Below are 8,422 nucleotides of genomic sequence, written 5' to 3' on the forward strand. Positions count from 1 at the left end.
GATTAGTAAGGGCATCAAAGGTTACGTGGAGAAGGCAAGAGAATGGGGTTAAGAGCAATGATAAATCAGCCATGATGGAATGGCAGAGCAGACTCAATGGGCTGAATGGTCTAATTCTGTTCCTTTGTTTTATGGACTCAAAACATTAATTGATTTCTCTTCCACAGATGTTAGTTGACTGGTTGAGTTTTTCCAGCAATTTTTGTTTCATATTCCAACATCTACTCTTTATTTATTTTCCGGCAATGAGTCGGATTGGATTTGCCCTGCTTTTCATGTGGATGCCTGAGGAATTTTCCACACTGTCAGGTGGATGCTAGTGTTGTAACTGTACTGGAATGGTTTAGCTGGAGATATAACGTCGCTCTGGAGCACGGGTCTTCCGTGTTCAGTTCTACAGCTCGGGAAGGTGCTCATTTTTGTAGCCTTTGCCCTGTCCAGTTCTCTGAGCTATTTTCCTGCTCTATAGGAAAATAACATGATTAAAGAAGGCATTTTGTTTGTTGCTTTCCCCTTTTAGCTGAGAGGTAAACTAGAAGAGCAGGTAAGTTATTTTGGGACATTACCTTGACTGTATACAGTTCTGTTTAGTAGAGTAATGGAGGGGATGAAGAGGAATTTTGCTAAGACTATAGAAAATTCAGCTGTGAGAAAGATTGATTGGGAATAGAGGTGTATAAAAATCTGTTGAACTAAAGGAAGACCATATTTCCTTTAGTGTAAGGGTGATAAACACCAGAGGACAGAGATTTATAAGTAATTGGAGGAAGTATTTAGAGCAAAGGTGAGGAAACCTTTTTCACATAGAGAATAGTAGAGTCTGGAACTTATTGACCCGATAGATAACAAGTGCAAAAAGCCATAAGACATAGGAGCAAAATTAGGCCATTCGGCCCTTCAAATCTGATCACCATTTCATTATGACTGATCCATTTCCCTCTTAACCCTATTCTCCTGCTTTCTCCCCATAACCTTTCATGCCCTAATTAATCAGGAACCTATCAACTTGCACCTTAAATGACCCACTGACCTGCCCCCACAGCCACCTGTGACAAAGAATCCCACTGATTTACCACCCTCTGACTAAAGAAATTCCTCATCTCAGTTCTAAATGGACGTCCCTCTTTTTGAGGCTGTGGCCTGTGGTCCTGGACCATTCCTCCCCCTCCCCCCAAAAGAAACATCCTCTTAAAATCCATTCTCCCTAGGCCTGTTAACATACGATGGGTTTCAATGAGATCTCCCCTCATTCTTCAAAATTCCAACAAGTACCAGCCCAATATCTTCGATTGATACTCATATGATAAGCCTTTCATTTTTAGAATCATTTTCGTGAACTTGCTCTGAACACTCTCCAGTGTCAACGCATTCTTTCTTCATCCTTCTAGTCCTCTTGAAATGATTTTGCCTTCTTCACCCATTCAACATCCAAATGAACCTTCAGGGAACCCTGCAAGAGGACTCCCAAATCCCTTTGCACCTTGGATTTTTGAATTTTCTCCTCATTTAGAAAATAGTCTATGTTTTTATTCCTTCTACCACAGTGCATAATCATACAATTCCCAACATTGTATCCCATCTGCCACCTTTTTGCCCATTCTCCTAATCTGCCAAAGTCCTTCTGTGGCCTCTCTGCTTCCTCATCATTACCTGCCCCTCCACCTATCTTTATATTGCTTGCAAATTTGGCTACAAAGCCATCTACTTCGTCATCACAGACCCCTGTGGGACACCACTAGTCACCGGCAGCCAACCAGAAAAAGCCCCCTTTATTCCCACTGTTTGCCTCCTGCCAATCAGCCAATACACTATCCATGCTAGTATCTCTCCTGTATTACCCTGGGCTCTTATCTTGTTTAGCAGCTTCATGTGCACCACCTTGTCAAAGGCCTTTTTAAAATTCAAGTGCAAAACATCCACCGATTTTCCCGTTGTCTATCCTGCTTGTTTGTTCTTCATTGAATTCTATCAGATTTGTCAGGCAACATTTTAACTTCAGGAAATCACGCTGACTTTGGCCTAATTTGTCATGTGCCTCCAAATACCCCCAAACCGTATCCTCAACAATTTACTCCCAACATCTTCCCAATCACTGAGGTCAGGCTAACAGGCCTATAATTTCCTTTCTTCTGATTCCCTTCCCTTCTTGAAGAATGGAGTGACATCTTCAATTTTTCAGTCCCCCTGAACCATGCCAGACTCTTATTGATTCTTGGAAGATCATTCCTAATGCTACTATAATCTCTTCAGCTACCTCTTTTAGAACTCTGGGATGTAGTCCATTGTGTCCAGGTGACTTATCTATCTTCAGACCTTTCAGTTTCCCGAGCATTATTCCCTAGTAATAGCAACTCCACTCACTTTTCCCCTTGACATTCTCAAACCTCTGGCATCTTACTAATGCCTTCCAGTGAAGAATGTTGCAAAATACTCATTCAGTTTGCCATTTTTTGTCCCTCATTGCCACCTGTCCAGCAGAATTTTGCAGCTGTCCAATATCTACTCTCTCCTCTATCTTATTCTTTATATATCTGGAAAAAAGCTTTTGGTGCATTTTTGTTATTATTAGCTAACTTACATTCATATTTCATCTCCCCCCATGTTTTTTTTAGTTGCCTCTGTTGTTTTTTAAAAGTCCCAATTCTCTATCTTCCAACTAATTTCTACTCAATTATATGCCCTCTCTCTTGCTTTTATGTTGGTTTTGACTTGCCTTGTCAGCCATGGTTGCATCACCTGCCATTAGAATACTTCCTGTTCTTTGGGATGTATTTATCCTGTGCCTTCTGATTTGCTCTCAGAAACCCCTGCCACTGCTGCTCTGCCATCATCCCTGCTAGTGTCCCCTTCCAATCAACTTTGGCCAGCTGCTTTCTCATGCATCTGTAATTCTCTTTACTCCACTGCAATACTGATACACCAGATTTCAGCTTCTTCCTCTCAAATTACAGGGTGAATTCTATCATATTATGATCACTGTTACTTTAGAGTTCCTTATCTTAAGCTCCCTAATCAAATCCAGTTCATTACACAACATCATTCAGAATTGCTGATTTCCTAGGGAACTCAATCATAAGCTGCTCCAAAAAGCCATTTTGGAGGCACTCCACAAATTGGGATTCTCTTGGGATTCAGCATCAGCTTTATTTTCCCAATCTATCTGCATATTGAAATCCCCCATGACTATCATAAAATTGCCTTTTTGACATGCTTTTTCTATCTTCTGCTGTAATTTGTAGACCAAATTCTGGCTACTTTTCGGAGGCCTATAAATAACTCCCTCAGCCCTATCGTTCTTACCCTTGCAGTTACTTAACTCTACCCCAAAGGATTCTACATCTTCTAATCCTATGTCTCCTCTTTCTAAAGATTTGATTTGATTTTTTACCAGCAGAGCTACTCCTCCTTCCCTGCCTACCTGCATGTCCTTTTGATAGATTCTAAATTCCATATCCTTGGATATTAGGCTTCCAACCACAACCTTCTTTCAGCCATAATTCTCTGATACCTACAGCATCATACCTGCCAATCATTAACTGCACTAAAAGATCATCTGTCTTATTCCATATCTTGTGTGCATTCAAACGTAACACCTTCAGTCCTGTAATTGTCACTTTTCCATTTTGTCCGTTACACTGCAACCCATCCCACAGACTGCAATTTTGCTCTATCATCTGCCTGTCCTTCCTGACAGTCTCACTATACACAACCTCTGCTTGTAAACTAACATCTCTGTCCTCAGCCCTATCACTCCAGTTCCCATCCCCTTGTCAAATTGGTTATAACCCACCCTATCAGCTCTAGCAAACCTGCCCACAAGAATATTGGTTCAGATGTAGCCCATCCCTTTTGTACAGATCAGACCTTTCTCAGAAGAAATCCCAATAATCCACAAGCCTAAAAGCTTTTTCCCTGTAACCCTTGGCACAGGGAAATCAAGAATCTATCCATCTCTGCTTAAAATATACCCAATGACTTGGCCTCTGTAGCCACCAGTGACAATTAATTCCACAGATTCACCACCCTCTGGCTACAGAAATTCCTGTCATAGAGGGTCTTTGAAGAAATGAGATGTGCGTGGTTATGTTGGGAGGTTCATCATCAATGAACATGACAGTAATAGCTTCATAATGTGTTATAACTTTTTTATGTGTTTCTTTTTTGATTTCCAGTCCAAGTTTTATTTGCATATTACTTACCTCAAGATCTGTACTGGTTGGTCTGAGTGTGTAAACTGGGAAATACTGCAGTTAATTGTTTGACCTGACACATGATACTATGTGCAATTTTTGCTTACATAAGTAACTTCCTTGCAGATTATGCTGCTTCCAACTTTTTGTGCACTCCTGTCAGGGTACAGGGAAGTGGTACGAGCGGCAAGATTTACAAGTAATTGACATCTTGCTACAAATGATTACTTTATTTGAGGCTTCAGGACTGAAGAAGAGTCTTGGCCTGAAACGTTGACTGTTTGTTTATTTCCATAAATGCTGCCTGGCCTGCTGAGTTCCTCCAGCAATGTGTGTGCGTTGCTTCTTCCCATTATTTCTCTCAAGGGTGAGGGTGAGCATTCAGAAGTGTTGGTACATATTGTTAGCAATGATATAGGTATACGTGGTGAGGAGGTAGTGAAGAGAGATTTTAGGAAGTTAGGCAGAAAGCTGAGAAACAGGACCTCTAAAGAAGTAATCTCTGGATTGCTGCCTTTGCCAGTGAGGGTCAGAATTGGATGATTTGGCAGGTGGATGCATGGGTGAGGAACTGGTGCATTCAGATTGATGTATAATTGGAATCTCATCTGGGCATGGCATGACCCATACAAACGGGGAGACTGAACTTAAGGGGGATCAATATCCTTGTGGGCAGGTTGACTTCAGTTGATTGAGTGGATTTAAACTCATTTGGCAGTGCAACTGGAACTGGAGTGATAGTGCTGAAGATGAGGTAGTTGGTTTACAAACAGAGGCAGTGTGTAGTCAGACTCCGAGCAAGGTGAGGCTGATGAAGGGGCAAAATTGCAGTCAACAGGATGAGTTGCAATGTGAAAGGTGAAGAAAATTGACAGACATTGTATCGAAATGATAGCCAGGAAGGCAGACAGGGTGGCGTGGCTCTATTTGTAAAAAATAAAATTATATCATTAGAAAGAGGTGATCAGGGGTCAGAAGGTGTTGAATCATTGTGGATAGAGCTAAGGAACTGCAGGGGTAAAAGATTCTGATGCTAGTTATATACAGACTCCCAATCAGTAGTAAGGATGTGGTCTACAAATTTCAATGGGAGATAGAGACTGCATGCCAAAAGGGCAATGTTGCAATAGTCACGGGTGATTTCAATATGCAGGGAGATCGGGAAAATCAGGTTGGTGCTGGATTCCAAGTGGGGGAATTTCTAGAATGCCTCCGAGATGGTTTTTTAGAGCAGCTCATGGTTGGGCCCAATAGGGGATCAGTTATTCTGGATTGGGTGTTGTGCAGTGAACCAGAATTGATTAGAGAGATTAGATTAAAAGAGCCCTTAGGGGCAAGTGATAATAATATAATTGAATTCACCCTGAAACTTGAGAAGGAGAAGGTAAAGTCAGATGCATCAGTATTATAGTGGAGTAAAGGAAATTACAGAGGCATGAGAGAGGAGTTGCCAGAATTGATTGGAAAAGAACACTGGCAGGGATGACACCAGAGAGCAGGAATTTCTGGAAACATTTTGGAAGGCACAGGATAATTACACCCCAAAGAGGAAGAAGTATTCTAAAGGCAAGATGACACAACCATGGCTAACAAGGGACATCAAAGCCAACATAAAAGGCAAAGAAAGGACATATAATAGAATAAACATTAGTGGGAAGTTAGAGGACTAGGAAGCTTTTAAATACTAACAGAAGGTATTAAGAAGATAAAGATGGAAAATGAAAGTAAGCTAGCGAATAATATTATCGAGCATACAAAAAGTTTCCTCAGATACTTAAAGTATAAAGGAGAGGTGGGAGTGGATATTGGACCAGTGGAAAATGATGCTGAAGAGGTAGTAATGGGGGACAAGGATGAATTGAATAAGTATTTTGCATCAGTCTTTTCTCTGGAAGACACTTGCAGTACAGTGGAAGTTCCAGGCATTGGGGGCATGAAGGGTGTGTAGTTACAAAAGCTAGAGAGAAGTTTCTTGGGAAACCGAAAGGTCTGAATGTAGATAAATCACCTGGACCAGATAGTGCACACCCCAGGGTTCTCAAAGACATGGGTGAAGAGATTGTGGAGGCATTAGTAATGATTTTTCAAGAATCACTAGATTCTGAAATTGTTTTGGAAGACTGGAAAATGGCAAATGTCACTCCACCCTTCAAGAGAGAGAGGCAGAAGAAAGGAAATTATAGGCCAGTTAGCCTAACCTCAGTGGTTGGGAGATGTTGGAGTCGATTGTTAAAGATGAGGTTTTTGGGGTACTTGGATTCACATGATAAATTAGACCATAGTCAGCATGGATTCCTCAAGGAAAAATCTGTTGGAATTCTTCGAAAAAATAACAAGCAGGATAGACAAAAGGAGAATTGATTGATATGTACTTGGATTTTTAGCAGGCCTTTGACAAGGTACCATACATAAGGCTGCTTAACAAGATAAGAGCCCATAGAATTACAGAGAAGATTCTAGTATGGATAAAGCAGTGGCTGATTGGCAGGAGGCAAAGAGTTGAAATAAAGGGAGCCTTTTCTGATTTGATGCTGTTGACTAGTGATGTTCACAGGAGTTAGTGTGTGGACCCGATTCTTTTTACGTTATATGTCAGTGATTTGGATGATGGAATTGATGACTTTGTTGTAAACTTGGAGGGGAAGGTAGTGTTGAGGAAGTAGAGAGGCTAAGAAGGACTTCGACATATTAGAAAAATGGGCAAAGAAGTGGCAGATGGAATATTGTGTCGGGAAGTATATGGTCATGAAATTTGGCAGAAGAAATGAAAGGACAGTATTTCCTCAGTGGAGAGAAAATTTAAAAATCAGAGGCGCAAAGGGACTTGGGGGCCCTTCTGCAGAATTCCCTAAAGGTTAATTTGCAGGTTGAGTCTGTGGTGAGGAAGGCAATTGCAATGTTAGCATTCATTTCAAGAGGACTAGAACATAAAAGCAAGGATATGACATTAATTCTTTCTTAAGCACTGGTGAGGCCTCACTTAGAGTATTGTGAACAGTTCTGGGCCCCATTTCTTAGAAAGGATGTGTTGAAACTGAAGAGGGTTCAAAGGAGGTTCATGAAAATGATTCCAGGATTAAACGGCTCGTCAATGAAAAGTGTTTGATGGTTCTGGGCCAGTATTCACTGGAACTCAGAAGAATGAGGAGTGTTCTCATTGAAACCTATCGAATGTTGAAAGTCTTTGATAGAGTGGTTGTGGAGTGGGTGGTTCCTATGGTGGTAAAGCCTAGGACCAGAGGACAAGGAATAGAACGGAGGTGAAAAGTAACTACATTAGCCAGACAGAGGTGAATCTCTGGAATTCATTGCCACTGTCAGCTATGGAGGCCAAGTCTTTTAAGTATATTTAAGGCAGAGGTTGATAGATTCTTGATTAGTCAGGGCAGGAAGGGGTAAGTGGGGAAGGCAGGAGATTGAGGCTGAGGAAGAATGGATCAGCCATGATGAAATGGCACAGCAGATTCGATGGGCCAATTGGCCTGATACAGATCCTATTTCTTATAGTCTTGTGATTTACCTGGTTCCTTGCATAAACCTGAAAACAAACAAATCATTGGGGTGGAAAAGCATGATGCTGCTGCTCAGGTGCATAGTTCACGATCAGAATCAGAATTATTATCACTGACATATGTCATGAAATTTGTTGCTTTGTGGCAGCAGCACAGTGTGATACATTAAAAAAACAGAAATTACAGGGAGAATCAGCTGACACATGATTATCGCAGCCTTGACATGAGCAGATCTGGAAGCTGTTGGCAATAGCTGAACCAAACTCTGACTATATCCCAGTGTTCGGCAGATATGGATTGAACTGATTTGTCATTGATGCAAAGTGATTTCCCACCTCTGCTGGGATTTGGGGTGTTTTTTGGATTGGTTGAAATAATTTTTATAAAATAGAGCAAGAGTAAAAATTATCACTGAAATATTTCCCTGTCTGCTTCCTACCTTTCAGCTCATTTCTGTCAACCAGGGTAAATAAAATTTTCAGAATTGTTTAAGCATTGAGCAATTGGTGTCAGTATGAATGCTGCGTTGTTGATATAACTGAACAAGCCTTAGCCACCTGAAGAGTAATGCCATATGTGTGTATATTTTTAAGCATTTGGCATTATTATATATATATATTTTTAATCTACTTCTCTATTGCTAGTTCCAATTCCTTGCTTTCTGCAGATATAGCTTTTACTTTGTGTCTAACAAATGTACAAGCCCGGATGGTGGTGATC

Source organism: Hypanus sabinus, chromosome 1 (assembly GCF_030144855.1).
Source record: "Hypanus sabinus isolate sHypSab1 chromosome 1, sHypSab1.hap1, whole genome shotgun sequence".
NCBI lineage: Eukaryota > Metazoa > Chordata > Chondrichthyes > Myliobatiformes > Dasyatidae > Hypanus > Hypanus sabinus.